Genomic DNA, 26,367 nt, shown 5'->3' on the forward strand with positions numbered 1-26,367 from the left:
TTTTTCTAAAGTCCACTTGTGGTAGGACTTTATAAAACTGTCCCCTTGGTATGCACTGCCCCAACTTCTAGTATGGGCCTGTACCACTCAAGGTTTTGGTAGTGTGGCAGAGCAGCCAGGCTTATTTTAGGAGAGAGATGTGAGCTGTAGGTCAGTACAGAGAACTTGGAATATACATAGGCCCAAAGAAACACACAATTGGAATTATATCAAAATAATTATTTATTTTATATACATAAGGCAAAGATAAATCTTCAGCTAGGTCAGTACTATTTCAAAGCTAGTAAACGCAATAGAAAACCAATGCAATAATTCAGGTGAGTAATGGGGAAGGGGGGCGGAGTTCTAGTTTGGCTAAAAGGGGGGGTCAACAAAGCATTTGCAAAACTATTTTCTGTTTTATGTCTGTGCAACGTTCAAACAGATATGAGACAATTTGTATGTGTATTAAGGAAATGTTCAATAAAAATGTATTGGGGCGGGGTAAAAAAACGTATAAGGTTGATGAATGCAATTCAAAGGTAAGTAAAATCACTGTTCTAGTACTCGGAATGTTCTGTTGTAGGAATACAATGAATGAACAACACAAACAATAGTAGGTAAGCACTTTTTAAGACTTGTCATACTTTTCAGATGCTTAAGGCTTTAGCAATCCATCCCTATCTAGGTATGAGTTCTTCAAAGTCAGATTGAAGGGAAAAGCAGGTAAGGCCCAGTTGTAGAAAAGGTAAATCTCCAGAGGATTCTTCAATTACAAGTAGCAAGCTTTTGTTGGTAAAAGAAAAGGCTCGGGGACTTTGGAGAATGAATGCGCACAAGCGTTCGGCCTGGGCGAACTCCCAAACACTTGAATCAGCACTCTAGCAACAAAGCAGTGACAGAACGACTCAAGGTAAGTATTACCAGAAGTCCCACAGTATCTGAGGCGCCATGAAGATGATGAAGCCAGACGTATTCATGATGCAGCAGCTACAGACCTTGTCTCCCGTTCCTTGGTCGTGGTGACAAAAGGAGGGGCGCTGGACGGGATGCTGCAGCAGCAGTCGAGAGAAGGGACCCCCACGAAAGGATTCTTTGTGCTCCAACACTACATAAAAGGCGTGATGTGCTGCAAAAGTAAATTGCAGGTGCCTTGGAAAAGATGGGGGAAAGTATGACTCCATAAAATAAAGTACGGAAATAATGAACAAGTGTACCCATAGTCAGAGCAAAAGATTGAGGGATTGGGAAAAAGGCTCCCTCTCACTTGGAAGAAAAGACAAGCAAATCCAGGAGTCCAGCTAAACGTTCTGTGGTTCTCACGGGTGTAGGAGATTTGGCAAAAAAATCCCTAACAACCAACATGTTTGTTTTTAATGGATTCCGTCGTCCTATAGATTCCTCCACTTGGAAATATTCTCTGGGCTCGAGTTTAGCTCCAGAAATGTTTTCTGCCTCCGGGAGGTGGGGGGCTTAACGCTGCAACTCTTTAGTCTGATTTACTTTTAATTTTTGGCAGTCATGACTACGGATGTGACTTCACATGTGGTATATAAATGGAACCAATCTCACCCCATGACTGTGTTTCTTTGTTTTCAAACAATAAGGCTTTGCTTTGGAACATCATTGCTAGTGATTTATTTTACCTTTGTCATATCTTCCTCTAAAGTATACCCAGAGGTACTGCACCAGGGCTGTGTTTGGCGCTTTTGTGCCAGACCACGATACTGAAGATTGTGGCTCTTGCCAGTTAATTGCACCCCAAGACCATTCTGGAACAGGTCATTAAGAACCTTGCCTCTCTGCTTTAGAACAGGATTCCTACCTTCGTCAAGGTTTCCTGGTCCATTGGAGCCTTTGGCTTTAAAGTGAGAGACATTCTGATCCACCAAGATGTCTAAGGAACCAGAGGAGCCTCACTGCCATAAGGAAAAGGAGAATAATAAGAAATAAACCCGTCAGAAATCTTGCTGACTGAGTAACTCTTCTAAATGTAACTCCTTTCTTCAAGCAAGTTTCTCCATTACTCCCGCTTCAGGGATTTGGCCTTTGATTCTGAGGATTCACCACCTACATTTGTCAAGGTAGCCTTCTCCAAAAGCACCTCTACTCTGGTTCAAAGGAAGGAATTCCAGCAAAATATGCAGGTCGGCTTTGGCTCGGGTTGATGGAGAAGGGTTCCACTGTTCCTTTTAAGGCTGGTAGACGACCCACTTCGGCAGATCGCTACACACCTAATAACTCTATTCAGGCAATGGATGTTGAGACTAACGTTCCTCCTCTGCCGTGCTGCTCCGGTTGCACAGCTCATTCTCAAGAACAGCAGGAGATCCTGAAATTAGCCCTCAACTTCAAATTTTGACAGATTTCCAATGAAAAGGTTGATCCCATCTCTGTTTGCGCTTTATGTTATGTTTTGCAGGGTTCGAAATCAAGATTAAATAAGCAGTAGCTAAAAGCAGCTCCTGGGTATCCAGCATTTACCAGTGAGTGTGAGCAAGAGCTACCAGTGGAGGAGGAGGAGGAGGAGCTAGTACATAGTGTTCCGCTGATCTAACTTCCACATAAGATGCAAACCTAGCATTTTGTCCATAATGTATGTTTGTTAGATTGTCCCAAGCACACAGAGTAATATTCAAATAGGTGTTTGTTTGGCATCAGTAGGCCTGTGGAGCCAAAAGTAGCTCCTAGTAGCTGTTGTTGTCAGGCTAACCAAGCTCTTCTCAGCCACAAGCAGGAGCTAAATAGTTCCCAGCTCCCCTCAATTTCGAACCCTGTAATGTTGTCTTGTATAACGCCTTCTGCCAAGGTTTATGGCTTCAAAGCACTTTGCCGGTCAAAGAGGTGAAGGAGAAGTACGATAGAACATTCAATTGTGCTTGGGAGAAGCATAGTCGAGTACATAGTTGGGATGAGAGCGAGAGATAGATGAGATGCACAAGAAGGCATAAGAAGGAGAAGGTAGAGGGGCTGTTTGTAAAAGTGGACCACATTTATCGTGGAACTCAAATGTATTCTGTGAGGCGCAGTGCCAAGAGGAGAGGAGGTAAAGGGGAGTATGTCTGGAAATTACTGTGCATGTTGAAGCCATGCCTAAGAAAACACAGGTGGCAAAGCTGCAAAAATGGATTTCTAGAATCTGGCCTGGTGGTAACATTTTTGGAGGCCACCCTACGTATAGTGAATAGGGGAACTCTGAGGGGTTAGCATACCCAATCAGAATAAATGTAGAGTGGTCAAGGCTTAGTCTCAGGAGTAAGTGTTTTCAGGGGTCCACAATGAGTTCACACAGTCAAATACACAATGATTCTACTTGGAAAAGGTAAGTGCAAAAATACTCTATTGTAGGCCCAAAAACACAATAGATAAATGTATCAAGCAGGTAATACCATCACACAACACTCAGGTATAAAACATATATATAGTCAACTTTAATTTGTAGAAATGCATACAATTCACTTAAACACCTGGATGTGTTAAGAGAGTTTTGCAAAAGTCCACCAAAGGTAGGACTTCAGAAGACTCTTGGGGCACAGGGATCCAACTCTTAGTATAGGCCTGAACCACACAAGTATGTTGGTAGCAACGGCTGAGCAACCAGGTTTATCTTAGGAGGTAGGAAGATATGAAGAACCTAGAGTGTACACATAGGCCAAAGAAACACTGGCACACTGAATGTTATATATAAATAATGGTTTATTTGATATATACACTAAGGTAAAGGTGATTCTTCAGAAAGGTAAGTACTATAACACACAATGAGTACCTTAGAAAAACCAATGCAATATTCACAGTAAGTAAATCACTTTTGTAATACTTGTAGAATGTCAGTAAGCAATTCAAAGGTAAGTAAAACACTTTTGTAATAACGTTTGAGTATCTGTTTCATGTAAGAATGAATGAAACAAGACCAACATAAAGCAGGTAAATACTGGCAATACTTTCCTAGAGGCCTTAGGCTTTAGTAGTCCATCGTGGTTGTCCATCAAACGATCGATTTAGAAATGTCTGCAGAAGAAAAATAAAGTTATTTGAATGAAAATAACTTTCGGTTTTGACTTGTGTGGACATTTCTCGCAATCCGCTCTCCCCAAACCCCTTACTTACCTGTTGGCGGCACACCTCGTTGTGTGGGGCTTCCTTCTCCTCCTCCTCCCTCCCTCCCTCCCTCCCTCTGCAACGCTGTTTCCCTTCACTTACGTGCATGGGAACCGGTGCCACAGTTGTTTTATTTTATATACTGTATCCTACCAGAAGCGGGGGGTCACCCCTTCAACCCTTGATGCCATTATATGGAACAAGGGGGCGGAGGACACCCCTGCAACACCCACACTCCTTGTTCACTATAATAGCAACGAATGGTATATTTGAATGACATTTTTGGCTGTATGAAATTCATTCAAATATACCATTTTTTTTTTATTCATTCAACCATTTGTGCGTAGACCGTCCATCCGTAGCTAGTTATGAGTGTCTCAGGGTCAGATTGCAGGGCCAAACAAGCAAGGCACAATCTGTAGAAAGTCAAGAGTTCCAGAAGAAGACTTCAGTAGCAAGTAAGTAATACTCTTTGTTGGGATAAGGGTTGAGGGGCCTTGGAGAAGGCTCCCTGAAGGCACACAAGCATTGAGTCTGGGCGAACATGAATGGGTGAATTTCCAAACACACGAATCAGCACTCCAGCAACACAGGAGCAGCAAAGCAACTCTAGGTAAGATCTACCAAGAGTCTCTGAGTACCTTAAAAATGAAGAATAGGATGCAGTACAGTGCCACCGCGATGCAGCAGGCCTTGTCACCGGATTCTTAGTCGGGCAGGCAGACGAAAGAAGAGACACTGGAAGGGATCTCACAGCAGCAGTCGAGTCGAGGGGATTCAGGCAAAGGATTATTTGTGGTTCTGTGATTTTGGCACCCTTTTCAAATCACCAATGAATAATGGTTACTGCACGGTCCATTCGTTTTGTTTTCTCAGTCCTGCACTCTGGTAAGGGGACACTGGAGGGTGTTGGGGAGAATTCTCTAGAATGGCTAATTTCCCTTACCTACTGAGTCCCTCAGCAGCTTTGCTGGATTTCTAGGATTCATTTGTTTCACCTGGTAAGAGTGTGAGCCTTTTTCCCACTCTTACATGTGTGTTGCTGTGTGTGTTTTTACCATTTGTGTGATCTTGGGCTGAGGAGCCTCTCCTACTGCTCAGGCATCATATTTTTACTGTGTATTACACAGCACCTTCAGTGCAGTAACACAGGGTTGTCTTTTAGACTTCCCACCTCCTGACTCCGTTTTCTGGGGCTGACTACTGACAGTTGCCATTAACTTTATTTAGTTTCTTTAACCACAGACCCAGTACACCCCATCTTACATGGAGTATTGGAAAGGGTTAATATTTATCCCTTTTTGTCTGTTTCTCTTGGAGCATTGTTAAGCTCCCTTTTCATCAAGAAATGGCTGGTGGCAGTGGTAACTACCCTATTTTTCATACCGCGGTTATCTTAAATAACCATGGTATTGGTTTAGGCTATTTTGTTCGCCTTGAACATAAATCTGCTTGACCAAATATATTTTATTTTGGTTCCGGCTGGGTTTATTTACCATTTCTTTTTGAAAATGTCTTTCTCGTGTTTTACTCTACGTGCCAAACCAGGTTTGGTTCCTTTGTTCGCCGTCTTTTCACGGGCTTCTGTACAAAAGCCCTCCTTAAGGCGCCTGAAAGTCTGGGTAGGCAGGATGTGAGGGAGGGGTCTTTCTGCCATGGGTTCCCTTGGTAACCCAAGTCGCACTCCTGTTTGATTGGCTGGGTGACTGTCTTTGCTAGGACAGCCACCCTGCTGTGTGATTGACAGCCAGGCTGTGTGAATGGGGGAAAACTGCATAAAAAGCAGGTCTCTGGGACTGGAAAGGCAGAGTCGCCACTGGAACGAAAGAACCGACGAGGAGCTGACAGAAGAGGACCCCTATCACGGCTGAACCGCCCGGTGAAGCCCTGCTGCAGGTCCGAATCTTCAGAATCTGATGACAGAGGATCCTCCAGGAATCTTCTTCCCTTGAGCTGGTGGGACCAACCAGTTCGACCAAACTTCAAGCCTGGACCCCTCCTCTGGTCGAATTCGCTGTTCAGAGCTACAGTGGGCCGGATAGCCAGGAAGGTCAGACCCTGCTTGGGTTTTAAGGAGCGCACCTTTTATTCGTTGTTTTGCTCTCCTGCTGGTTTCTTCCCTGGATAGTGCAGGACCCTCCTGTCTTCCTACTTCTTGTCAGTTCGGCAGTTGCTTCAGGAACCGTGAGCCTGCAGCAACTACCAAGAATGTCCGCCTCAGCTACAGCTGCCTCTCCGTTTTAAGGTACTGTGCAAATCCGGTTGTTCTTCGTTCAGCCGCAGGGAAAGTGTGTGAAATCTTTCTCCAATCCAAGAGCTTGTCCTTCTCTTCTCTTAATACTAACTTTTCTGCCGACCAACTTCGTCCGGATCTCGTGGCACGAACTTTACCGCGAACTACCCTGAACCGTGTGATCTTGAGCAAAAGACTTTTGTCCTAGTGACTTTGGTCCTAAGCCTTTTTTACCTGATTCTATCGCTGTAGTTCCTCTTGCGCAATTTCCCTGAGTACTTACCTGTTGGTGTGGTTCAATTTCTATTAACTTTGTCTTTCCCTCCCTTTTAAATTGCTGGAGTGCCATTTTGCTCCCACTTCATTTTGTGAGCTTAACTTGTCTGGAACTTATTGGGAGTGGTGTGGTGTATTAAGATTGTGATTTTTAAACTGCTTTACTTTAGTGAAATGTTATACAACTGATGTGTAAATAAATGTATATTCTTTTACTCAGAAACCTTCAGTCAGTGTTTGTTTGAATCATAGTAATTGCTGTCCTTTGTGTAACTGTTTGATACTGCTCACTTACTCTTGAGATAAGTCTGGCTGCTCAGCCATCGCTACCACTTTACTGTGTATTACAGGCTTGTACCAAAGGTGAATTTGTACTGTCACTTGTAGTCTTAATTGTGTGTGGTATTCCCAAAGGGTACTGCATATAATTCTGCCTAACAGAAGGGAATCTTGCCTCTGGAGGTCTGGAAAGAGTCCCTCAAAGTTTCGGGAGGATTCGATCTTCGGAAGGCGATTCACTCTACAATGGCCAGAGGTCCCAGGGTATTGGCGGTTTGCAGCCAGTGAAGGCCACAGCTCGCCGTGGGATGGCTCGACACGCAGGTCGTCTTGGGACGGATTGGTCCCACCTGTCTGTGGTAAAGAGTTGTCCTTTTAAGGGCTCTCGACGCTTGGAAGAAGGGGTAGGACAGCAGCGGTTACTCATAAGGCATCTACAGCCGCCTGGAAGTGGCTGCGGGGCGTCTCTCCTCTTCCTCCTTGTCGGTTCCTCAGTTCCAGCGGTCAGCTCTCCTTAAGCCTCAGGATACATGCCTCTTATGCAGGAAACCAGCCAATCAGCGCCCATACACCATTCAAGCTGTGGGTGGTGGCTGTCCTTTCAGAACAGCTAGCCTCCCAGTTGGAACTGTTTCCAGGCAGGCACAACAGAAGACAAAGGCCAGCAGATTTTCAGAGTCCTTCCCCGTTTCCTGTCCTCACAGACACACTGGCGTCTTTGTGGGCTTCAGTAAGGGATCTCACCGAAGACCAAAGTCAAACGAAGATCTCCCCCACCCTGCACAGCAGAAGGTGGTCCTGGAAAGGACAAGCTGGATAAATAAGAAAACTGTCACCATTTCGGGTTTATGGTAACCCTTCTGTGCATTACCGTGACTGTCAGTACAGCTGGGGTGTAAAAAGTGCATAAAAGTAGGTAGGATGCAACCACTGCTGCCAGCCATTCAGATTAGCTTGTCGCTGTAACCAAAAAAGTTACAGGAGCAGTAAGAAAGGTGATAGTGTAGCCCCTCAGCACTCCACATAAGGTGGGTGTGCTGATCTCACAATAGAAAGCGATAGGAAGTATACAACTATCCCTCTACCCTTCAGAACAGGTGTCCCCGTAGGGGAAATAACAGCAAATAAAAAGGGGGAAGCCCAGAGGGCTCTTAGCAACACTGCACTGAGTGCTGTGTGCTGAAAAAGTCAGACAGATGCCACACAACTTGGAGTAATGCATGACTCCAAGAAAAAGGTATAAAAAGAAATACAAAAGGATCCCAAATATGGGGTAAAAGAATGAGGGAGTGTGAAAAAAGGTTCCCACTTATTCAGGGGAATAAACATAAAATCCAGTAGTTCAGCAAAAAGTGCTGGAGGCTCATAGGTGAAGAGGATTTAGCATAAAAATGCAAAATCTACTGAACACTAAGGAAGGTAAATACTTAAGCAGTAAGGAAAACCAGTTCACAAGTGTAATACCCTAACTTTGAGTCTAGGCCCTATGTTGAATGGGGCATTGTGCCCAAAAGTCACAAAGTTCCTTATAGATGTGTGAGAAACCTAGAGGTGTCTCACTTAATATTCCCCGGGGATCTGTCATCCAGGTGGCCAAGACCCGGCCATCGCTATTGGATTTAGATCCTGGGGGTGGTACAGTGAGGGAGGATCATCTGGAAGGGGGGGTCTTCAGGGAGTGGAAGTGGGACATCGACCCCCTTCTTCTAACACCTTTTTCCCCATCTTGCCATGTAGGATACTCAGAACCTCTACTCCCCACCCCCTTTTCCGACACGAACGCTTAGGCACAGTACGAAAGACAACAGACTAACACCAGAGCCGTCCCAACACAGCAGTTCAAGAGGAGGAGAAAGGCGTTGAGAATCAAAAGGGTGACAAGGAGCGAAGCGACCTTGCCCTTTCCGACCCAGACCCACAAAGCCACCGCAAACAATAGCCAGAGTGTGTTGCAGCAGATGTCAACGGTACACAGAGCATGCCTACTGTGATTAGCAGGACAGAGGGAGATGCCTGCTACCTTGGTACTGGCCTTGTCTCCAGACACAAGTAAAGCCAGGCGGTTCATCAGTCGAGGGGAGAATCGATAAGAAACTGAACTGTGTTGAATGAAAGTCGTAAAGTGGCAAATTAAGAAAAGTTCAAAACTGTGAACATTAAGGGAAAACCAGCTGCAGAGTGGTCCGGCACCACGTGGGTTGCTCACCCGAGAGACTCTGGTTGAAACCACATTTGTTTAAACTACCAATATCAGAAGGCCTCAGGAGAGCCACAAGGAAATGGTCAAAGTGGTCATAAAGGGGTCTAGCAAAATCCTCTGTACAGTCGAAAGTCTTTGACCGACAAACCATTGAAAAGCAAAAGGAACATTGTGTTGACAGGAGTGGACCCGACAGAGGGAAGGAAGTCCACAGTGAATTGTTTAAAAAGACAGTAAAACTTGTGAATGCAACAGTTGAGATCGTTTGGAAAAAGCTGTAGTGAACCCGACGCAGGGAGTCTAACAATCGAGAGGGGTCTGAGGCCGGAAGAGGGGGACCCAGGGGTGAAGAATTATCACCCCAAGTGCAATCTGAAAGGAACTTTTGTCTGTTATTTTGAACCTATCATGCCCTCAGAAGCAAGAGAGTTAACCACCGAAGGTCCTGATGTTGCTAGGAACTGTTTGTGGATCTGAGCCCGGAAGAGGGGGATTGAGGGGTGAAAATTAATCAGCCAACGTGCAGACGGAAAGGAACTTTTCATTTATTATTTTTAAACACGTCAAGTCCTCGGAGGCAAGAGACTTTTTGTAGAAAAGAGACTTAATCACCAAAGATCCTGATACCTGAGAAGTGAACTGTCGTCTCATGCTGGGAAAACTCAAGCGTGTGCTGTGCTCAAGAGTGCCACCTAGTCCCGTGCTCAAAACTTGTATAAGGGAGACCCCAGGATACCACATCCTGACTTATCATTTGTGAACACTTCTTTCTTTCTTGTGAACACTAGCGCACACCCTTCTTGTATTTAGTTGTATGGATTGGCAGTATGTTTCTGTGGTATAGGCCCTTTTGTTTGACAAGAAGCCACTAGGACTGCCTTATTATTATTTGATGGTTGTAGTTTGCTCGATCTTAGATTTAGATTAGGCGTTTTTCCAACCTGCACATACAGTTTAATAAACACCCTTGAACTGTGATCACGCGCGTCCGTCTATTCTTGATTGCATGACTTCCTTACAGATGCAGCAAAGTTAGAAAAGGTTCTTGTGGTGGTGAAACATTTTCCAGAAGACTTCTTAAGGAGTTTACAGGCAAGTAAAATACTTTTTCCATCTCTTAAAACAAACATTTAAAAAGCAAGAGAATGGAATAAACTCAGCTTTATTCTAAGGTTTATTATAGGGGACCCAGTTGTGGCTATAACTATTGTGATTACTCACCACTCTTACTCTGATTTTCCCAGGTGACGAGGCAGGATGACTAGTAGTCGCTGGAGGTAGGTTTTCCTGCCGTTGGATCTAGTAGAGGAACGCCAGGAGCTGTGGTTGCAAGGCGGATTCTGGTTGTGTCCAAGAGTTGAGTGCAGCCATTTACAATGGCAGCAGCCACTGGTGCAGATGGTTGGCTAAGATTTTCATAGCAATGATAAATCTTCCTGACCTGTCAACCCCAGAACCTTTTGATTTTACTGGTGGATTATTTTTCCTTATACCTCTGAGTGGGAACCTTTTTTTCACACTCACAGAATGTTTTACTCTTTTTATGGGTGTCATTTTTAAGACTCTCCATAGTGTCTTTTAAAAGTTATCCTCTTTGACAACTTTTTGGCAATAAATGCCTATTGTTGCTGGATTGCCCTAGGGGCTCCCCTTTTAACTTTCTCTGGCTAACCTTGTGAGAATTACAGTTCCCAAGGGTGGAAAAGATCTAGACTCAAGATGACCTGCATTTTGAGCCATCCCACGCCGTGCTGTGACCTTGCGGGCAGCAATACCCTGGGACCTGAAGCCATTGTGCGGTGCATTGTCTTCCGAATTCCAAATCTCGCTGAAACTTCGTGGGCATCCTGCTGGATCTCCAGAGGCACGATTACAGTCCAAAAAGTACCCTCACCAGAGTGCTGGACTTTTCAAACGAAGAGAATCCGACTAGCGATATTCTGTCTTCTTCTGTGCTCCTGAAAAAGGCACCAAATCCACAGAGCTTTATCCAGCTACGAGGAAAACCTTGCCTAGAGCCTTCCCTGTGATCCGTGCTGCAAAAGTCCTTGCAGTGTCCTGTGATGAAGGAATTCAACAACCGCTTTTTTGGCTGCAGGTCCTGAAGTCCTGTTGCAAAATGTTCTTCTGTCCTGAGGTAATGTGCTGGCTTAGATATTTACTTACCTTAAGTCTCTTGTGTAGTTATGGGGTGTTTTCTGTGATTGGGAGTTGTAAGGAAGGCATGGTATCAACAGTAAGACAGATACAAGTGACCACCGTTCAAGGGGGTTTATTGAACTTTCACAAGGATGAGCTAAGCCTATCTAAACCGAACCACGCGCAGCCCGGTAACCAACCAACTCCAACACCACCTTGAACTCATCTACTTCTTACCACCTTGAACACACCACATCCCACAGCACCAACACCTATTTAGTCTCGCCCAGCACTAACTTAAAGACACCCCATACCACCAATGAGACTACCATTAAGGAAGCCCTCGTTAATGCAAGGACCATACCAGCACATGCACTGGATATCACAGACCTCATTACTACACATGACCTTGACTTCCTTGCCATCAGAGAGACTTGGTTACATGCAGCATTAGGACCCTCACTCTCAATTGCCATTCCTAGTGACTATACCATCATTAGATGCAATCGCAACATCAATCATTCTAAAGGCGGTGGCGTCGCCTTCATTCACAAAAACTCCTAGAGTTTCTTATTTATTCCACTTCTTTCCCATGTACTGCACTTTCCCCTCTCCCTTCCCCGCGCACTTTTCCTTTCTCCCCCCTTCCCATGCACTTGCGCGATCTGAATGACACTTGACCTAGTAGGATCGTTGTCTGTCCTCCTTTTGTTCCCCCCCCCTTGCCTCGTCGCGCCTTGAAACACTTATGTATAGGCGCGTTATAAATGCCATATCATAGTCATCCCTAACCAACAGATCCCGTCTGCAGAACTACTATCGGTTAAACTACCTATCTCGACCAAACCAAACTGCCACCATGCATCTCGTCTACAGGCCACCCGGACCATCAACTACCTTCATAGACGACATTACAACTATCCTAGCTGACAAAACCAAGACCAACTCCGAAATTATCTTATTAGGAGATTTCAATTTGGGCTTTCAAGACCCAAATGCTCCCAAAGCAACTGACATGGCCAACACTCTCTTCGACCTAGGCTTCTTCCATCACATCCTTGAACCCACCCATATCAAGGGGAGAACCCTTGATTGGTTGGCTGACTTTAACTGCAGAGTCAATCTTATGACTAATTCTCCCTGCATCTGGTCTGACCACCACACTATCACGTTCAACATCACAGCCAATGTTCATTGCCCCAAACAGGACATTGCTCCAGCAATCCTCATTAGAAATAAAAAGATATAACTGGGGAGAAATTGCTTCCCCTTATCCTACTTATTTTAAATAATGCCTCATCATCTTGCACGGAGCCCACGCTATTAGTGGATACCTTCAACGACATCATGCTTAAAGCCATGAACGTGATCGCCCCCATCAAACAAAGGAAACCTAAACCGCGTGCACATCTCAACTCATGGTTCCTCCACAACTGAGATTGCTATGCAAAGATGAGCAAAACTCTAAACTTAAAGCCACCTGTCTGAGGCGAACAAGGACAACCTCATCAAAGCCTCCCTTAACTATAAGGAGGCAATCTTCCAAGCAAAAAAGGACACTTACAACAAACTCATTCAGCAAGCTGAATCCAACACCAAAGAGCTCTTTAAGATTCTCAAAGATCTTGAATCTCCTACCACTCCCTTGGACATCTGTAGCAAAGACAGTAAGTACATGGTGCGCCAGTATTCAAAAAGTACTCTTCGATAAAATCGCGACCCTCCAATCTAAAATAAACAACAAAAAAGCGGTCTCCAAACTGATTCACTGCCTACGCATCCCTTCAATATGTCATCCCACTTTCCGCACATGCACAACCCTTTCAGCTTCTCGTCACTCTCTATCCTTGAGGTAGTAAAACATTATCCACAAACTCAAACCCTCCAACTGCCAGGGTACTACATGCCTAGCTCCCCTCAAAGAGTATGCCCTTGAACTCCCCCCTTTCATCATTGCCTTAATTAATACCTCTTTTAACACACACATTGTTCCAGACAATCTGAAGGACGCGTGGGTTATCCCCCTTCTCAAAAAACCTCCCTTAGACCCTTACATACCCACTAACTACAGACCTATTACCAACATTCCCTTTTTTGCTCAAAATACTAGACTGAGCTGCTTATATACAAATCCAGGACTATTTGGAATCCAACAAACTCCTCTGCTTTAGACAATCTGCCTTAGACAATCTGGCTTCTAGCCTAGGCACGGAACACAAACTGCCCTTATTGATCTTAAAACCCAAATTGAGGATCTCAAAGATAACAGAAAACTAGCTCTACTATTATTACTTGACCTATCGGCAGCCTTTGATCTGGTGAATCATCAAATTCTATGCAGGAACCTCAAATTGGCAGCCCATTTTTCTGACAAAACCAGCACCTGGATCAGATCTTTCTTGGACAATAGATCCATGCAGGTCTTTTCCCCCTCTACATCCACAGAACCATCCCCAGTACTATGTGGGGTTCCCCAAGGATCATGCATCTCACCCACGCTCTATAATGTGTTTACAAAACCACTTTTTGTTATTCTTGAATCTCTGGGCGTCACCTATACTAATTATGCAGATGACACCCAGATACTCATTCCCATCACCGCTGACTACATAGAAGATACTGAAGCTCTAAATGAGGTCTATCTGGTAATTCAGGCTTGGATGGCTCATCACGAGCTCTGCTTGAACGATGATAAAACAGAGCTATTCATTTTGGGCTCACATCATCGTCTAAGTCGACTTGACCCTATCTTTAAATCTTTTATCATCGATGGTAACACCATTAAGGTCTCTAACAACACCAAAACATTGGGCATTTATCTTGACTCCACATTATACCTCACTAGACAAACCAATGCTGTCACTTCAGCATCCGCCTACATGTGCAAACTCATTACTGCTTGCCGCCCCTTCTTCACCACTGCCAACTGCACCATCCTTGCCAGAACCCTTATTATGTCTAAACTGGACTACTGTAATGCACTATATCTAGGAACCAGCCACGCAACCTTAACAAACTTCAGGTTACCCAAAACAACGCCATTAGGGCCGCCTTAAACATCCCTAGAAACCAACATATATCGGACTCTAGACGCAGCCTACACTGGCTCTCAGTTGCCCACAGAGTCTCACTTAAGACCCTTGCACTCACGCACAAGTGCCTAGCTTACCAGGCTCCTAATTATTTGGCTAGCCGCTTCACCCCTCACACGTCCACCTGTCCTCAGAGACCAGCCCAAGCGCATTGCCTCCTTCTCCCAAGATACAAATTGCAGTCAGCTGGTGGCTCCAGCTTCCCGGTCCTTGCCACCAAATTGTAGAACTCACTTCCCAACCCACTAAGAACAGAATACTCCTTCCACGCCTTCAAGAGGAAAACTAAACTTTGGCTTATCTCAGAAGACACTCCTGTCCATCACCCAGCATCTCAGCCCAACGTACCTTAATGACCATGTAGCCCACTTTTTGCTCCCACTTTACTTGTAAATGCACTGGCTGCATAATCGCTGCATAATTATTTGCCAGTTATCATCCTACCATGACTGTTATCATAATGTAACGTTCCTGTAATTATATTGTAATTATTATTCTGCATTGTTGTTGATTATATCTTGTAATTATGTGATATGTATGTTATACCATTAGCATTGTATTTAACTGCTGATTATGTCCTTGTAACCTAAGATATGCGCCCAGATGCCTTTGGGCCAGGCACGCTTTATAAATAAAACAAATACAAGTCTACAGATGGGAGCAAGCTACAACCATTAAATAATAATAATGCAGTCCTAGTGGAATCTTGTGAAATTAAAAGGGCCTATATTAAAAAAACTATTGCCAATCCTTACTACTGATTTACAAATAATGTGGGGTGATGTTCATGAAAAAGAAAAAAGTGCTCCCAAAATGATAAGTCAGGCTGTTCGGGCCGTTGTCCTCCCTTCCCCCCGTTTACAGCATGGTACAAGGCGGTTCACTCAAGCAAAGCACACACTGACTTCGGCGGCATGAGGGTACAGTTACATTTTCACAGTTCAAGATCTTCTGTGTCCAAGCCTCTTTAGTTCTTGCAAGTCTCTTGACTCAGAGGGTAGGTATACAAAAAACAACACGAAAATGTTATTTTCAAGTTTTCAATTTGGGTGTTCACCCTGGATCCCCCTCAGCCGGGCTCAGATCCATTTCAAACTATGCTCAGAGAGTTCTTTCTTGGGTGACTCCCAGTTCACCCCGGATGAACCTCAACGAGGCTCGCATCACTTTCTTTGTCAATTAGTCTCCTTAAGCTAGGCTCGGTCCAATTGTGATGTGCCTTAAAATTATCGAAGACTTTCGAATGGGCACAGGGTTTAGCTTAACCCATTGCATGACCACTTTGATTTCAATATTCCTTTTTATCACACTCAGCATCAGTTGGATACCTGACAAAGACTTTCGAATGAGTGCCCATGTGGCGCCGGACCACTCTGTGTATGATATCTTTTGTTGGCCTCCCAAAGTACATATGTAAAGTTCAATTACTCCTTTGGTTCCAATGATATTTGCGTCGCATATTCATTAACTCCTCACACACTGTTCTCTTTCTACAACGTTGCCACTTGCAACCTTGATTCAAAACGCAAGCTGGTTTGGTATCAGTCTCTCCGACTTTCTGGCTGTGCTTTCTTTTCCGACGTTGCTTTGTTGTCGGGGCCAAGTACAGTACCACGGCAGCAATTGCTCCTTACCGCCTTGGTTATCGACGCGGGAGAGCTCCGACTACCTCCGACACACTGTGCAGGTTTGATCAGCCTTAGTTCCTGGTCTTCGGTTTCTTACTTTCCAAGGCTCACGAAAGTAGCGGTCTTTAGAGGTCAGGGTACTTCCCTCGTTGCAACTTTCTCTGGTCTCGCCGTCTTTCTCCTTGTATTAAACTGCCATCTTCGAACTGCTGTTTCCTTGTGCGGTTTGCCAGCAAAGAGTGTGCTTTCATGCTCCGTCTTTTATTCGTGTGGGGAAGTGTGATGGAAGTCAGGTGTATGTAATAATCCGTAATTGCCTGACCTTGCCTGTCCATGGTGTTGGGACATGTCAGGTTTACGGCTCTGGTTTTAGTCTGTTGTCGCTCACGGTGAGCTGTCCGTAAGAAAGTGTGTCGGAGAAAGGGGTGGGGGTTAAATTCTAGTTATCCTACCTGGTAGGATGGAGAAAAGGTGTTATTGGGAAGGGGATACCGCATGTCACCCTCCGTGAGGACCCTTCATCCATATGATCCTCCCGCACTGGTCAACCCCCAGGAACTGGATCCAAAAGCAGTGGCCGTGTCCTGGCCACCTGGATAACAGATCCCCGGGGATTAGCGGGTGAGACACCTTCTGGTTTCTCAGAGTCCTCTCATCCAGTGCACCCAGCCCCCTGCTGGAATCCTCCTAGGGTGTCTTCTGTAAAGGCCCTGGACCTTCAACTAACTCTAAAGTAAAGTACTTACTTGTTCTAACAGTCTTACTTTGACTTTTGCCTCTGAAGAACGTATCCCGACCTGCCCGTTGGACACTACACCGTAGTGACCCCCCTTCTGCCACTGAGAACACTCATGCTCCTAGAATAATGGAAAGACTTCTAGGGATTTTGCCTAGAAAAGAGAATACATGTTTAATATTGAAAAGTTACTGACTTTCAAAAGAAGTTGGTTGGTAACTGTAACTCTGAGAGTGAACAGTTACAAAAGGTATTACTTACCTTAGAAATGTTCTGCCATTCTGAAAAGTATATATAAAGTTGTTTTACGTACCGTAGAAATGTTTTGCCATTCTGAAAAGTATATGTTTTCCTTAGAAACTGTTTCGCCATTTTAACAGAAAGTAGCTGTAATTTTACAATACTCACTTGTGATTTGGTTGTGCCTCTTCCCAAAAGTAATGTTGTTGGTTTCACTTCACTATTCCTGTTAGGATAAATGTATGAGTGTCCCCCAACTAGGTCTTGCTTCCCCTGACTTGCTGTTAGCCTGTCCAGAATAAGTCTGCCTTTTGCCTACCTAGAATAACCTTGAGTCATTCATAAAGAGTAACATTTCGTTTTGCTTTCCTTGGTCTGTTTTAGACAGACACAAAAAGAGTCTTAGGTTTACAACTGCCTTTAAGTGGCTGATAGCTCCTTTAAAGTGTATGCGTTTTACTTACCTTGAGCATAACTGTGTTATTATTGCTTCCCTTAGTCTGTGAACTGAAAAGCAACTGTAACTGAATATTACACCCCAAGGTCCAACTCCCCTAGAATAACTGTGTTATCCTGAATCAGCGTTATAGGTTTTTACTGTACCTAGAATGAGTGTTCCACTATTCACAAAAAGTATATTGTCCTGTTTTACTAAGTGATTTCTTGCTGAGCATCACAGTACAACTGCTAGGGTCTACTACCCTTATATTACTGATAGTAATCTAAAAAATAAATATTGTTTTTGAATTCCGTAGAACTACTGTTAGGTGTTCCAAATTAGGTTATATGCTTTGGTCTGTGTACCTTCAAGCATAGTGTTTTTCTATAATGTGTTTATATGATCTGTGATAGTACTTGTTTCCCCCAAGATTTATCTGGCCCTATTTGTATTCAAATAAACCATTTATTTTTTACAATACATAGTGTTTCAGTGTTTCTTTGGACCATTTGTATTATAATTTCTTTGTACGGATTCTACAGCCCTCTCTCCCTCCTAAGATAAGCCTGGCTGCTCTGTCTGCGCTACAATGACCTCAGGTGGTACAGCCTTCTACTAAGAGTAGAGTCTTGTACGGCCTCAGTTGAATGGTTTTACTAAGCTCTTAGTTGGACTTCTGAAACATTGTCCTAACACAGGCCTCTTCAGGACTCTCTCCCAGACAGGGGAAAGCTGGTTCCAGCAACAGTCAACAGACACTGGCGACAGCAGGCATCTCTCCTGTCGCAAATGAAGAAGTCCTTCCTGTGCAGAATCCCTTCATGCTGGGACGCTGAAACTTGGCAGGAAGGCGGCTTTTAGGACAAGTTGGCGACCACCAAAGTTCCAGATGAAAACCTGGAATGGCGAGGCTTCTGGCGTGGTAGCCCAGTTCAGAGCTGGTCAGTCTGCTGAGTGTTCCAGGAGCGATTCCGAAGGCTCATTGCTGCAGGTACTCAAGAAGACATTGAGACTAGTTGGGCCCATCAGTCCAAGTGTCAAAGCACAGCAGAGGGCTTTCAAATCAGGTAGTCCAGTAAGGCTTCTTCGGGACAGTTGCTTGAAAAGTCATCAGGCCTCTTCTCTTCAGGAGTTTTCCATGGTTCTACAGTCGGCTGCATGGCTACAACGTTGTTCTACTGGAATGGCTGCAGGAGCCCTCTTCTTATCCCAAATCCAGGCTCATGGCCAAAACCAGCCCAGCAATGGTAAGGATCTGTAGAGGAGCAAGTGGGTGCATTCTCCCTAGTTACCGCCCCCTCACCACCGTCCTGTTGGAATGACAGACGAGGAGCCACAATTGGGAACCCATGCAAAGGTTTATGCAACATATCCATACCACGTCGATTGTATGCAAGACGATATGCACTCAGGCAGTCATTCAGAAGATACCCTCATGTTAAAACACCGAAGGAAAGCTACCAAGAAGGATGTCCCTTGCCAAACTGTCGGAATGCAGCCATGAGTAAAATGGTGCGCGACGTGGATATATGTTAAACCGGGTTTAATGACAGCAAAAGAATGCCCTAAAGAAGATATATGAACCTATGCTGAAACGATATGAAAATACTTAAGAATGACGATGTACCAGAAGCACAAAGAGAAACGTGATCCATGATGCAGCACTTATGGACAAAAAGAAGAATGAATTGTCCCACTGGTCAATAACTGTAAATACGCTGAAACGCAAGATAGAAAGAATATGTAGAAGCTTGCTTATAAGAGGTACATATTCAACGTTTAGGACGACCATTAGAAGATGATGGACGACGTCTTATGTCAATCAACCCAGATACCTCAAAATAAGAGCCCAGGATCTTGACGTGGAAAGATGAAGGAGCTGTTTTCCCTTGCGAAATAAAGGAGTAGATTGGCTTGGAACCAAGGATGCTTTTTCAAGATATGGAGGACAAGTACAAAGGGAATATACGAGCAGACCATGTGCAAGGACATATTTCCCAAAGATTAGGAGGAGCAAGAACATCTACTGAGGCCAAATATTGGACAATTAAAAGGGCATGAAGTTAATATGGGATAGAGTGAGCAAGTCTCTAAAGGCCAAGAGGAGCAGGTGTGCCCCCAGCATAATTGAATCAAATGGTGTTAAATGCACTGTCGATATGGACAACTTCATGGTCTTGTAACGTGTGACAAAGAGCTAGCAAACAAGAGCTATTCATTAAGTCTGAAGCTAAGATAATGATGTGCCTACACTCCCTCGAATGTCCGAAGACAGTGTAGACTGGCATGGTCAGTCTTCAAACAGAAGAAACTGGCATGAAGACTACCGATGAGAGGGTAGACTAATTGGGGAAACAAGGGGAAAGCTGATTCATCTCCAAGCACCTGGGTTTCGGTTCCATGTACGTGCTGCTAGCAAGCCGAATGTCCAAGGTTGAGTTTGGGTTGCCAACCAATTAGAATAGCCTGCTGTGCACTTTTACATATAATGTTGCAAAGTATTATTCCGCTGCCACAGTCTCTGCTATGACAAGTGCCTTACACCACGTGTGTAGAAGTAGCTCAGGGTGCGTCTCAGAGATAAGAGACCACCAATGAGGGACTAACGCGCATATATTCTATAGGTAGACATGTTCCTCTAATCCAATCTCACCCCTCAATAGATTTTTGCAACTTGCCACATAGGAAGACATCATAGATGACGCATCTAGTATTCTATAAATTATGATCGAAAAGACATTGTGATCCTCCATGAATCGACTTGTTTATTCGCCCTGCTTTACTTCTTTGAGATTAAAGCAGTATTTTACCATCTCCTTTGAGTCTGTCAAGTTATTTGGTCTGAGATATTTTATTGGTAACTCCATCTAGCACAGAGATGCTTCAAGTTGCTAGAGCACTGATCTGCACCACTCACTCAGCCAGCAGTGTCCAAACAAGGGCCACTGGGTTTCACTCATGCATGCACACCAGACTTTCAGGCACCACAGTTGTGGAATGGGACTAGACAGTCCCACCCACTTCCTGGGCCCAGGCACAAATGGTGGGCACTAGCCAGTGAAAGCTGCAGCTTTCCCGTGCAAATGCATGACCTGTGTGATGAATCACAGATATTTTCATCTCTTCTCCCCAGGTACTGGGTAGTGGTGCTAACACGCATGCAGAGTAGTGGGCAGAACTTCCACAAAACAGTGCATAGACTGCTGCAACGGGAAGTCTGAGCCCCTTCCAAGCACCCGGGTATGCAGGCGGTAGACGTCCGCCGCCGAGTCATCAACGGGATACCAAAGAAAAGCAAAGGGAGCTAGAAGCTGTGTTTGAGCAAGATCCGAGCCCTGCAACCCTTCCCCATATCACAAGAGGCACCTGGGTTTAGAGACCAACAGGAGGCCATCGGGGGAATCATTATTTACGTGAAACAACTCATCCTACTCTTAAGGACGAAACCATAACCAGAAAGCTGAATGGTTGGAACTGTGAAAATCGAAGGGAACATAAAATGAGTAGTAAGGTGAAGAAAGACCAGGAGTATATGAAAAGAGAAACTCGGTCCAGTTCCAAGAACAAAATATTGTGGAAGAGCCCAGATAAGAAGGGAAGTGAACATCAAGAGAGACATTTTAAACAACCCAGGTGGGGAAACTAAGGGAGACTGGGAATGGACGCCCTGGGAAGAAGGGCAAACATCCTATATGTGCAAAGTTGAAGCATGTGAGAAGGAAACCTCTAAAACATATAATGAGAAAGGAAAGTTAAGGCTTGCCATTGAAGAGGATAGAAGACCCCTAAGTCCCAGAGAGAGTGCAACTGACAAAGCCTAAGACGATATAGAAGTAAAGATACTTTGCAAAAGCATAAACCGAAAGATTATGAAGAACGTATATGCAACACCAAGAAGAGGAGAAACTATTGTAGAGGAAACTACCGAAAGAGGACCATAGAAAGCTCAAGAACTAAGATGTCTAGAAAAACTACAGGACCTAATAAGAAAGACTATCATAATAATGGACTATACTAAGAAATATATAGATTGTAAGGGGTAACCATCTGCACAGGCTGCGCTTGTTACCTGTTGTATGCTCACTAGGTGTGATAAGTTTGAACAGGGTGGATGAGGAGTGTTCACAAAAAGACGCAACTGATTTATGGTGCAATTGATTAGTAAATCAAAGAGCCCAGCTTTAATTCCTCAAGTCAATAATGGGACATATTGATTTAAAGTGCCCCAAAAACAAATAAAACATTCTAGGTACACATGGGTACACATTTCATGTGAGAAGCTTGATACTAAAAACAGATAAATACCGGGCAGTGTCCTGCCGGGCAGTGTCCAAAACAAAGTCCATGCATATAGTGCCAAAAATACAGAAAATGCCAAACAAATGCCAAAAAATGCAGAAAATGCCACAGATGTCAAGACATACAGAAAATGCCGTCAGGAAATGCAAAAAAAATGGCAACACGTGTTTCAACCTATGAGGTCGTCATCAGGGCATATAAATACATATAGTACATTGGGCTATAGTGCTGATGCTGAAACCTGAACTGTGTTCATTCTAGAAACCTGCCAGGGGGGGGGGGTGTCAAAGCAAGGAGCAATTGGAAGTGGGAGAGAAAAAACGAAAAGAGAAAAACATACTGTTTAAATTGCTGCGTGCATAACATGACTCTAAAGGTAAGTATGTAGGCTATAAAAAATAAAGCATACCTTATTGTAATTGTTCTCTGTCAAACTATAGAAAAAATGGAGCAACGGACGGTTCCAAAAGCATGTTACTGGTCAATTCAGTGTGCTGTGAAATATGAAGCAAATGGAGCGTATTTAGTCTATTGAGAAAAGCTTGCTTAGGTAGATAATATAATCACCGATTGTTAGTATCATGTGCAATAAATGAAAGGCAAAAAATTATTACCTTTACTTCCTCTTTCCTCAAACCTGATCCTATTGGACAGGATAGCTGGCTCTCTACCAAGTCCAAACCAATAGGCTTCTATAAATGCGGCTCTTGCAATTTTTGTTATCATGCCCTAGCACCAACCCAAACTTTTAGTTGTCACAATGGCCTCCAAACCAAAATATTTGACTTTATCAATTGCAGAACGAAATATGTTGTTTATGCTATTATATGTGTTTGTAAGAAAGTGTATATTGGGAGTACGATTAGAGAAGTACGCTTCAGGATTCGGGAACACCTCAATCATCTTAGTAGTCAGGACACGAGACTTCCCCTGGCCTCCCACTGGCAGAAACATCATCAACTGGACAATACTAAAGACATCAAATTTATTGGATTACAACACATCAAACAACATCAGAGAGGTGGCAACAGAGAACTGACCCTACGGCAGCAGGAAGCAAGAATGATCTGCAAATTACGCTGTTTAACGCTTGGTCTGAACCAAGATTCCGAACTTAATGTGTTTTTATAAATCAGGAGTCGGTCTGGTGGTACAGTAATCTAACTTTGTGGCTTCCTTCAGATTACTGGTATGACCTGCAATGCATGCAGATTTCTATAAATGTTGAAAACTTTCAGATTTAGAGGTTTACCACTTCTGTTCTCCGACTTGGTAATTCTTGAGAATCCAAACACACTGCCTAACAAGAACACACTTGATCATATATTTTTGACTTTGTCACCCATGACATGTCCTTATACACATTTTTTATACATATTTCTTATATCAACAGTACTAAAAGTACCTTGCCTAACTCAATTAATACTACAAGACACAAGTGTGATGGCACCCTTACACATAACTTATTTACTGGCTCCCCAGCCCAAGTTACATACTATAATAGATTTATCTGTTGTGTTGTTACCCGCAACAGCTAATCTTCACTCTTTATACCAATACTTCCAGTTCCCAAAAATATATTCTCTTTTCAGCTGGTAACTGAATATCCAACACCTTCAAATAAAACCCCAGCGCTCGGTGCCTGTTGGCAATAATTTTCCTTTATGTCATAAATGTGGCACCAACTCTCTTTGCGTTCAAGCCAACATTGGCTTTCAATATAGATATTTTTTAGTACTAAATGTTTATCAGGTGCAACAGTCTGTGCAACACGCACCTTTTTGTTAAAAACCAATGTGAAGCCGATTTGGAATATGTATCAGTTCTCTAACATGTCATATTTTGTTTAATACTTGTATATTAAACAACCACGGGTTTTCACTAGCAGGCACACATGTTAGCTCTATTGTCCCACCAGATGCTCCATTCACAACTTTGAATTAGCACTTCACGGAATGACCAGCTTTTTTCTGCCTTCCGGCTTGGTTCGTGAGTCTTAGCAACCAGGTCAGGTGACTGCGTCACCTGACTGACCCTGCAGAGGTTACTTTAGTAATCCCTCGTAACTGCGATTGCATTCAGCGTTTGAGAAACTGCCTGCCACTGAGCACGTCTAATTTACAAGCCGGTAAGCATTCATTATCGCGTTTAGCAACTTACACTGCTCACATTTAAATCCATCCCACATAAACACGGTGTTATATTCATGTTACAGATTACGGCCAGATATCCGGAATCAGCACACCCAACACGAACCTGTTTACTGCATTATTGCCACACCAACGGCATCTCTGCCGAGCAATATATTACGACCTGTCTAGAAGTAAAGGTAATCATTTTTTGCCTTTCATTTATTGCACATGATACTAACAATCGGTGATTATATTATCTACCTAAGCAAGCTTTTCTCAATAGACTAAATACGCTCCATTTGCTTCATATTTCACAGCACACTGAATTGACCAGTAACATGCTTTTGGAACCGTCCGTTGCTCCATTTTTTCTATAGTTTGACAGAGAACAATTACAATAAGGTATGCTTTATTTTTTATAGCCTACATACTTACCTTTAGAGTCATGTTATGCACGCAGCAATTTAAACAGTATGTTTTTCTCTTTTAGTTTTTTCTCTCCCACTTCCAATTGCTCCTTGCTTTGACACCTTCCCCCCCCCCCCCCCCCCCCCTGGCAGGTTTCTAGAATGAACACAGTTCAGGTTTCAGCATCAGCACTATAGCCCAATGTACTATATGTATTTATATGCCCCGATGACGACCTCATAGGTTGAAACACGTGTTGGCATTTTTTTTGCATTTCCTGACGGCATTTTCTGTATGTCTTGACATCTGTGGCATTTTCTGCATTTTTTGGCATTTGTTTGGCATTTTCTGTATTTTTGGCACTATATGCATGGACTTTGTTTTGGACACTGCCCGGCAGGACACTGCCCGGTATTTATCTGTTTTTAGTATCAAGCTTCTCACATGAAATGTGTACCCATGTGTACCTAGAATGTTTTATTTGTTTTTGGGGCACTTTAAATCAATATGTCCCATTATTGACTTGAGGAATTAAAGCTGGGCTCTTTGATTTACTAATCAATTGCACCATAAATCAGTTGTCTTTTTGTGAACACTCCTCATCCACCCTGTTCAAACTTATCACACCTAGTGAGCATACAACAGGTAACAAGCGCAGCCTGTGCAGATGGTTACCCCTTACAATTTGTTTTAGTCCAGGTGACAGTGGGAGATCACCTTACCATCCACACGACAGCAGCTTTACCAATATCTGATCTTATCATCCACTAAGACTTCCAGGTGTGCGCACTCCTGAATAGGGCCCTACCCCCACAATCCTTTTGTTTTAAGAAATATATAGTATAACAAGAAACCTGGATAAAGAGAAGACCAAGGGAAGAAGAGACATTTGCTTGTCCTATATTTACTTAAGGTATATTTAGTGTCAGGGTTAGAGAGGGTTAGTTTGGACGGAGGACAGAGTTACGTTGGACTTTCTGACAAGCACCTTTAGTTTCTTTAGATAGGTTGGGTATTTGCTTTAGTCACAGGGAAATGGTCCTTATGCTTTTAGTTTAATAGAGAGAGTACAAAAATATCCTCAAAGTGTCTGACTCCTTCTTCCGACCCACCACACCACACCATACCATACCATATTGGGGATTTCCTGGCCTGAGAATATAGGAACACCAAAAAAAACAATATGGCCAAAGAACAAGTGAAAAACCTGGTGGTGTGGCCATTTTAGGGCACTAGACACATTTAGTAGCCGGATGCGGTAAATATGAATGTGCACACTAACAATGATGCTAAAATTGTGAACATTTTCATTTATTTTATTGAGCATTTGTTAGGCACCTATTCAACAGAATGGTGTTTTGTGGCGCCACAAGACAAAGTGGGGAGGGAACAGGGAAGTAAATAACAGTGGCAAAACCCTAAATATACAGTCGTCGTCCTTCTAGGCTTTGTGACATTCGGACGTACAAATGCAGTGAAGAGAAGTGCGGGAGAAAGGGAAGGGAGGGGGGGGGGGAAGAGGGGGAAGCAGGGTAAGGACAAGTGCTGAGAGGAGCCCGAGAGGGAAGTGCCAAAGGTGAAAGCCACTGCCTAATTGCTATGGTGGAGAAATCCCATCAGTGGGATGCACAGCTTGCCAGGCAGGGGGCCCGCAAGGGAAGTGGTGAGGGGGTGAGGGGTGCTTGTGTCGACTGGGTAGAAGGCCTGGTAACCTGAAAGATTCTTGAAGGACCAGGCCACCAGTCTCAGCGGCAGTGGGGTGATTAGCAGGGAAGGGAAAGATGTGGCGAAAAGTAGAGTTTTTAGACATTTCCCAGGAACTTAAGGAGGTTTGGCTCAAGACTGAGTGGGGCAGGCAGACTGTTCCAAAGAGAGGTAGTGGGGCAGGCAGACTGTTCCAAAGAGAGGCACCAACCGAAGAAAGAGACCTCCCCTCCCCCACCCCCACTCTCTGCTTAGAGAAGCGTTAGACAAGTAGAGAGTTGGAGTAGCGGAGGGCTCTAGCAGGGAAGTATTTAGGAAGGGAAAGTTGGTTGGAGATAGCGTGGTCCCAGGTCCCAGAAAGCCTTGTGGATAATGCAGTGCCTTGAATTAGATCCTCTCGGACACCGGGAGCCAGTAGAGATTTTAGGGCTGGAGAGATATGGTCACTGGGCTTGAGGCCAAGGATAAGTCTTGCAGCCCTGTTC

The 26,367-nt window shown here is 43.9% G+C and overlaps 1 protein-coding gene across 3 annotated transcripts in view; it reads left to right on the forward strand.

The window, feature by feature from the left end:
• ZNF335 (zinc finger protein 335) overlaps nucleotides 1-26,367 on the forward strand; it is a 1,126,934-nt gene that overhangs the window by 624,753 nt on the left and 475,814 nt on the right. The gene's annotated exons all lie outside the window — the stretch shown is intronic.

Source organism: Ambystoma mexicanum, chromosome 3p (assembly GCF_040938575.1).
Source record: "Ambystoma mexicanum isolate Mex_15411 chromosome 3p, UKY_AmexF1_1, whole genome shotgun sequence".
In the NCBI taxonomy this organism is placed as follows: Eukaryota; Metazoa; Chordata; class Amphibia; order Caudata; family Ambystomatidae; genus Ambystoma; species Ambystoma mexicanum.